This window comes from Gallus gallus, chromosome 2, assembly GCF_016699485.2.
Source record: "Gallus gallus isolate bGalGal1 chromosome 2, bGalGal1.mat.broiler.GRCg7b, whole genome shotgun sequence".
Lineage (NCBI taxonomy): Eukaryota > Metazoa > Chordata > Aves > Galliformes > Phasianidae > Gallus > Gallus gallus.
In genome coordinates, this window is record NC_052533.1 from 137,892,807 (window position 1) to 137,901,322 (window position 8,516).

General features: G+C 45.8%; 1 long non-coding RNA gene across 1 annotated transcript; it reads right to left on the reverse strand.

Annotated features, from left to right (window-relative positions):
* Positions 1 to 730: 730 nt before the first annotated feature.
* LOC121109919 lies at positions 731 to 8,219 on the reverse strand. Its single transcript, XR_006938626.1, has 3 exons — positions 8,137 to 8,219; positions 2,769 to 2,954; positions 731 to 2,143 (listed from the first exon to the last, which is right to left on the reverse strand). It is a non-coding gene; the product is annotated as an uncharacterized LOC121109919 (long non-coding RNA).
* Between the last annotated feature and the right edge of the window lie 297 nt (positions 8,220 to 8,516).

Here is an 8,516-nt window from a genome sequence, read left to right on the forward strand (position 1 = left end):
TCAGCAGCCAGCCAAGGTACTCAGCCATTTTCTCCGAAGTGATCTGACAAGATCATGGTGCAAGGAGGGCAGGCCGCCTGCCAGGAGCTGGAGATCTCACTCTGCAGATGCTGGTTGCAGGCTCTCTCCTGAGGGCAGGTGGCCACTCGGTGCTGGCAGCTGTGTCACCATCCCATGCCTGACACTGTTTCATCTCAGCCATAGCACTCAGCTCACTTCTCCATTGCCTGCCCCACAGCTGCGGTGCTTTGCCACACCGATGGGCTGTGGCCACGTTGGTCTGTCCTTGAAAACATTTACGGCTGTCCTTTCTCCCTGAAAATGTGCGCCCAGTAACCTGTGCGGCAATCAAGGCTGCTTCTCTTATCAAGATAGTAGCACATCCCAACTCTCATTAATCATACTGCCCACAGCCATTCACTGCAGTGGCTGCTGTGTACACAGTGGGTAAACAGCTTTCCTCCCCATATCACTCACACTGATGTCACACTGGGCTGCTCCCGCACACCATGAAATGCCTCCTGTGCTGTGCCAATGGGCTCCCACCACTGACAAAAGCACCCGGGCATTTGCTGGCTTTGTGTGGATCCCCACATGCTGCTCAAGGCAGAGCCCCAGGGAGGCTGCAGGCTCTCTGCCGTGGTTGTGCTGGATGGTTTGCTGAAGAAATTCAGCAACAGAGGAGGGGAGCAAGAGCACAAAGGCTGGAGGACACATGCAACCTCTCAAGTTGGAGCTCAATGCACTGCAGTGCAGGCTGGGTGGGAGAATTTGACCTGTAGGTTATATCTCTGCCTGTCTACTGTGAAGCCTTTAGTGGGACAGCTGAGCACCACAGAGGCCTTGACATAATAGTGCTCAGGGGGACATTTTCTCTCGTTTCTCTTGTTGACAAAGCAAAGTGTTCTTAGGATACTGAGAAGAGAAGCATCTTGTTTCTTTGCCTGCACAGCTCATTGTTAAATTCTGTTTGCTGGAGAAGCAAATTTCTGATGCTGGATGAAATCCATCTCTACATCAAGGTGCAAGGGAACGTCTCATCGTTTTGCTAAGCTGGCACCCAATGCTGAATGACCTGCTTGATGAATATTAAAAACAGCTTTCTAAAATGCTGCTTATTGAGTTTCATGAAAGAATTTGCATCTCTGAATTTAAGGTGAGTCAGTGATATTGAATGTATTAGGGATGATGATACAAGCCTAGAAGTTCTCAAAGTGAGAAAGAGCATGAGAGACCATCACTTATTTTAATGTATTGAATTTGTGGCACGACAATATATTTCATTATCACCAGTCATAGTTCACATAAGTTAGAAATCCCCTGGGGACGAAATAAATCAGGAGAGCTCTTAGTTAAAATAATCTGAGGGGGACATCCACAAATTGTTGCGAGCGGTAATTCCTGGGGAACGCAACAAAAGAAAAAGTTGAAGTTCTCATATTCTGAGTAGTTCCTTGGTATCACTTCCAAACTGGTATCACCACCATGAAGACAGCAGGGCACAGAGAGGGCTAGATACAAAACTGAAATACCTTGGACCAGCACTGAAAAGTTCATTTGTCCTCACTGACGTATGCTGTCAGGACCCTGCTGTGGTGTGCCCTATCACACCACCTCCTACTTGAATGTGAAAAAGTAGGTTTCAACAGACAGCCTCTTTCTTCATGGGACATTACTCCATTTCAGTGGCTTTATATCACCATGTACTCTAGAATTTCTGAAATGTTCAGGGTGACAAGTGCTGACTGCCTGAAGCTGATTATAGATAGGTAGGAAGAGAGCAAGCAGCTCTGTTCAGCTTTGCTCCTGCTACAGTTCTGGCTGTGGGGAATTAGTAGGATTGCCTTTTTCCTGAAGCACTCTTACAAGAATCAGGCAGCAGGCTGCCTTCCCATGACACATACAGGTTACAACAGGGTTTGTCGGTTATGTCACACAGTGTGATGTGGTGTGGTAACACAGTGTGACAGCAAGACGAAACGCAAGACCCTGTGTCAGAGGTCTGCTTTCAAAACATAGCCTGTTCTTTACCATCCCATGGTGCAAGAAGTTCTTCATGTAGATGTCACATGTTCTCTTGTTGGTCTGCCCATCCATTAGGATTGTGTCTCTGGAGCTTATTTGCCATGGATGAACAGCAACTCTGGTGGGGTAAAAAGACTTAAGGCAAAGACTTCCATCCTCTGCTTCAACATCTATGTTGCTTTAACAAGAACAGAAGAACACTAGCACCTCTGAACATTTTCTTGGGCATTTCTGAAAGCACTGCTAGTCCTAGTATTGTTTCTCTAGACTCACAGAATGTTGACAGGGAGCACAGGCCAATACCTAACACTTAGGAAAAAAAATGCCCTCAAGATCACCAGGGAGTATAGCACTAGTTGTGATTTCCATGCTGCTGTGGTGATGGCCCCCAGCTCTGTCCTGAAGTTATTTACCTATAAGGGTAAATAAGACTGTGGTGTTAATTATAGTGCCCCAGGAAATAAGATAATTGTGTAATATGTTAAGGAATAGTACCCTCAATCCAATAACCACTCTCCATTTCATTTTGTTACCTTTTCCAGGCAGAATCCAACACTCAAGTTTGTGTGTGATGTATAGAATATAATGATGCCTTAAACCTATTCGTGCTGTGTGACTACTCACATTTACATCAACATATTTAATGAATTTAATAGTTTATTTACCTTTTTCTAATGACCACATTTGTAGCCAGCTCCACTACTTGCAAGAATGGCAGCAATATCAATGTTGCTTCTACTTACACAAACACAAGTAGTGAAGAAATGTGCTGAGCTGATGTGAGCAGTTCACTGAAGGCCCACATGGGAAGGAGAAGGATGGAGATATGCTTGAAAGGAGGGTATAGACATTTGCTTGTGGACGTTGGTATTTGTGCTAGGGGTGTCTCCATTTCTTCATTGATTCTACACATGCATCTCTGGGCATTTCTGTGGAGAAAGCAGGCTGTGATTTGTCTCTTTCTTAATGAGATTCACAAGGTAGGTGTACTTTCACCTGTCTTACTGTGAGGGTCTAGTTGGACTCTGAAAATGGAAGCCTTGACCAGATCCTTTCATGTTTGGAGAGAATGAGTGTGCTGAGAAGTACTTAGGCTGTGCAGGAAGCCAGGGCTCTAATCTGCTTTTTCATGATGGTAAAGCACTAGAGTATGAACGCAACGGTTGAGACTTTATAAATCATGATGAGTACCTCTGGATGATGGGCCTGTTCTTTACATTAAAAACATTGGAGTGGGAATTGGAACGTGAGTCTCCAGACGTTGGTATTGGGCTCTTAGTACAGCAACCACTTAATTACAGTCATACTGAATTCGCAGGAGGACTTCAGCACTGAAGTCTCATCCTCAGAGAGAAGTAAACTCAGACATTAAACAAACTTGTCTACTCATTTCCAATAAATTAGGAGGTACATCAAGCTAGTAGGCATCAGGTTTTCACCAGCAAAGTTCTGTCAGTCTTGAGTATTTCTGCTTCTAGGCATGACTGCTTTGCATTGGGTTGAGGAGTGCCTGCATCCCTACATGATCCACAGGAATTGTGCCCATTCCTGTCACCAAGGGCTTGAGCCAAAAGGCATTCCAGAGCACACATGCAAAATCAGAACTGCTCTTGAAAGTTCAGCCCCTGCAGTGGTTAAAACATTCATCCAGAATGTGGTACATGGGAGCTCCAGTCCTTTCTCTACCAGAAAAGGCCTGAACCTGCATCTCCAACCTGGTTATCTCAAACAGCAGATTACGTGGTGTCTCAGGGTGGGATGTTCTCCATCTTGCTGCGGCGTGTGGTCCCTGCAACATGGGGGTGGGTGACCACAGGGCTAGGGAGCAAATCCCATCCTGCAGGCAGGGGTCACAGCATTCCCTGGCAGGGTGCTGAGCTTCCAGCATGAAACCGCCCTGTTTGGAGCCGACGCGAACGCATTGCTCGGGCCCGATGTCGGTGCAGAGCGGCGCCTGACACATGGTGGCAGTGCGGAGCTGGCTCGGCGGTGCTGGGCCCCAGGGTAGGCCGCGGGGGGCCTCTGCACAGCACCTGGCCGCGCTGGCCCTCAGGCCTGGAGGAGGGCAGGTGGGGAGCAGCACTCATATTTAGACTCTCAGGGAAGCCAAAGGAAAAGCCCGAGTGCCCTGGCAATGACCAGGTTCCCTCGAGTCAAGGCTTTAATAAGAAAGGCTGGATTAAGCGGGTAGACTGAATTCCTGCTGTACAGATTAGGCTTGCTTATTTTCACCTTCCTAAACAGACAGGGGACTATCAGGTGTCTTACTATTGTTTTTGTGTCAAACATAAAGGTGCTGGTGACTCTGTATTCCTAACAGCCTCTTTGAGCAATATGTCAGCCTGATCATAGAATGGAACCATTTGAGTTGGAAGGGACCCTTAAAGGTAGAGCATCTGGTCCAACTCCCTGCGATGACCAGGGACACCTACAGCTAGAGGAGGTGCTTGAAGCCTGGTGTAGCCTGACCTTGAATGTCTCTAAGGACAGGGCATCCACCGCCTCTCTGGGCAACCTGTGCCACTGCCTCACCACCCTACGTTAAGAATCTTCTTCCTTCTATCCAATCTAAATCTTCCCTCCTTTGGTTTGAAACCATTTCCCCTTGTCCTATCACAAAAGACCCCGCTAAAGAGTCTGTGCCCTTATTTTTATAGCCCCCTTTTAGATACTGAAAGGCCACAGAAAGGTGTCCCTGGAGCCTTCTCTTCTCCAGGCTGAACAGCCCCAGCTCTCTCAGCCTGTCTTTGTAGGAGAGGTGTTCCATCCCTTGGATCACTTTTGTGGCCCTCCTCTGGATGTGCTCCAGCAGGTCCACATCTCTCCTGTACTGAGGACTCCACATCTGGACACAGTACTCCAGGTGAGGACTCACCAGTGCAGAGTAGATCCAGGCAGGATCACCTCCGTTGATTCGCTGGCCATGCTTCTTTTTATGCAGCCCAGAATACGTTTGGCTTTCTGGGCTGTGAGGATGCCTTGCTGGCTCACGTCCAGCTTGTCATCAGCCAATGGATGGCAGAGGTGACTGGGCAGAAATTTTACTTTCCTGGAACCACTCTTGGGTGGCAGCTGATACTGTAGTCTTGCTTAATGAGCCACAAGGACCTCCAGGGACTGAGCAAAGGCATCCAAAGTGCTAAAGTTTCTCTGGCAAATGCACTATGGAAGCTCTTCTGTGATGTGGGCAATAAATGACCCTTCTGAGAGCAATTTACATTGGGCTTTCTGTTATGACGCTTGATCTTTTCATGTTACAGACACTTGGGATCTATAGTTGCCAGATGGAAGCTGGGACATAGAGCTTCTGCAAGAACTTCTGGGAGGACATATGTAGGACTATGAAAGAGATAAACAAAAACATTTGCTGAAGAAGCATCTTGAGAATGACTTGAAGTAACAACAGGTAGAGTGGTAGGTTGGTCCAATCGTTGGCTCAGGTTTTGGTTACAGATGTCAGGAGATAGCCACTTAAAAATTTATGAATAGAACACTTGTTTTTGGAGTAGCTTATCCTCTGTGGGATGGAAGAATAGAGGCTTTTTTTTTTCCTACACTAAACAGGGCTGAAAATATTAAAAATTAAGTATATTTAAAACCTTCTTTTTTGCCATTTGACTTGAAAGAGCTTGTACCTCAGTAAAAGCACCAGATTCTTTAATCATCAGGGGATCTAAGAAAGTAGCCAATTAGTAGAATAACAGAAGGTGGGTTGCTTTTTTAAAATGGGCTCAGTTTATGCCTGTCATGCAGAAAAAATCCAGACAAAAATAGTTTAGTGAAAGCTTTTGTGCCAGTGTGCCTAAGATGGGGTGTCATGGTATTAATTCTGTAAGATTTGGAAATGTGAAGAGAAATACAGCTCTGAACCAGAATACATTAATCTCAATGATAGTGCAGAATATCTCTCTAACCCTTTCAAATCCTGCAGTGTGAAACAATGCTCTTCCATGAAACTTAGCCCAAATGCTCCCACTGACTAATTTCTTGGGGATTCCTGTCCAGAGATCAGGTCATATGTCCTTGGGAAAGTAGGAGTTTATGCTGGTTTAAATCAGGCAGGCTGGAGCTCCAGTACTCCTAACTGCCTAATCCTCTCCATTTTACAGTTTGAAAAAGGAGAAAAAGAAATCTATGAGCATAAAAGAGAAGCAGCAACAGTATATTTTAAACACTTTGGCAAGGTTTGCTACCAACCTTAACACTACCCAGTTATCACTTTTACTGTGGTTTGAATTTGAACCCCGGGCAGACAATTAGCATCATGCAGGCACACCTGAATCCTTCTACCCAGGGGTGAATTTTAGCCTGTATAACTTTATTATTCCTTTGACTATCGCAATCAGAGACATTTGCATAGAGGGCATACTTTGAAGAGGTTATTACTGAGCACTCATCATTCGCTTAAATCCTCAGATCTTTTTCATGTAGCTATAGAGACAACACTTTCATGAGCTTGATGACTATTCTGGCCGTTTTTCATTTCCAAGGAAACAAATAAGAATGAATTTGAAGAGCTGATTAGCCTGTGAGCTAATTCATGGATTTTTTTACAGACTAATACTTTTGAGCCTCTTGCATGGAACTGATTTTTGTTTGGAGTAAGATTTTAGTCAATAGAAACAGGGTTTTTAAAGTAGTTTAGCACTGGCTGCAGTGTTCCCCTTAAGTTTAATGGGAGATTTGCTGCTAGTTTTCATGAAAACAACAGTGAGGTCTCTTGTAAATCTCATTTTTCCTCTTGCTGAGCTCGGTGTGTTCACACAGGAGATTTACTTAAATCTCTTTCTATGAAAGAACAGCCCATGTTCCATCACCAGTTGACACTAAGATGTTTGGTGGTAAAATCTAGGCCATGGGAAATGTTTTGTACTAAGTAGGGAAAGAGGGAAATGCAGTGGATGTGGAAAAGTCCAAATTATTCAATTTCTGCAGCTGAATTTATGCAGAAGTGCCCAAGGGCTGATATATGGGGTGTGTCACAGCCTCTGCTTGCAGCAGCACTCAACAGGATTCTCATATTTGTGTATATTTAGATACACAGATGGATTCAAGGACATTCTTACCAGACAGCTAAGACCCCTTCCCTTCCCTTCCCTTCCCTTCCCTTCCCTTCCCTTCCCTTCCCTTCCCTTCCCTTCCCTTCCCTTCCCTTCCCTTCCCTTCCCTTCCCTTCCCTTCTCTTCCCTTCCCTTCCCTTCCCTTCCCTTCCCTTCCCTTCCCTTCCCTTCCCTTCCCTTCCCTTCCCTTCCCTTCCCTTCCCTTCCCTTCCCTTCCCTTCCCTTCCCTTCCCTTCCCTTCCCTTCCCTTCCCTTCCCTTCCCTTCCCTTCCCTTCCCTTCCCTTCCCTTCCCTTCCCTTCCCTTCCCTTCCCTTCCCTTCCCTTCCCTTCCCTTCCCTTCCCTTCCCTTCCCTTCCCTTCCCTTCCCTTCCCTTCCCTTCCCTTCCCTTCCCTTCCCTTCCCTTCCCTTCCCTTCCCTTCCCTTCCCTTCCCTTCCCTTCCCTCTTTTCTTCCATTTATTTATTAATTTTCTGGTTTGCTTTTTTGTTTCAATGAGAAAAGGCTTGGGAGCTTCACTCCAAGAACAACTCCTGACTGGCAATCCTGCGAGTTGGATAGGTGTGTCCTTCCAACATGGAATCAGACTGAAATGCCTCATTGAAAACATCTCATATTCAATTAATTTCTGCTGAACATAGAGCCTCACCCAGTAAAACCTTGCTAGTTCCCTGGCAGACTGCCTTGCTTTTGAGAACTTACTGCCTCTGTGATCAGTGAGTGAACAGGGGGTTGTCCACCTACAGTTTCGCCCAGCCAAACAGTTATGGTATCTGAGCCTTGAGGGCATTTTAGACCTACCTTTCCCCTGTTTTTAGCAGTCTTGCTTTCTGGTGGATACTAGAAAAGGAAGCAATCATGGACCCATGAGAGCAGAGAATTTGTATTGTTCTTTGTTCGTGAGCCTTATTTTGAATGTTATGAGTAGGATAGAGTCTCAAGAAAGCTGTGCGTATTGCCCAGTGGCTGTGAGAAAAGCAGTCCTGGATAGCCTGAAATAGTTTGGCCCCCACTTTACCATCTGCAAAATAGGGAAACTAATTATTTACTAACCTGTGAGTCTGATGCAAGATGACCCTCTCCAGTGTGCTCTATTCAGATAAAGCACTGTGGTCTGGATGGCAGCTTGCTGTCTCAGTGCAACTCTGGGGTACTGTTTCCCCCTTTATCTCATCTTGCACATGGACAGCTCTTGGAGACTGACGCAGCCGTAGCTACTGCTTCTAATTCCAGTGGCAGTATTTTGCCCTGCTGGCAAATGGAGTTAGCTTTTTCCTTTGGTTTGTCATAGCAGGCCCAGGAGGGAGAATTTGTGTTCGTTTGCCTGGCTGAAGGTAATACAATATACGTGAAGTCTGCAAATGTTAGGGGCCTCAAACAATGAGGGACAAAGGGACAACAGGATGCATTGTTTTTAAAATGAATGACAAGTG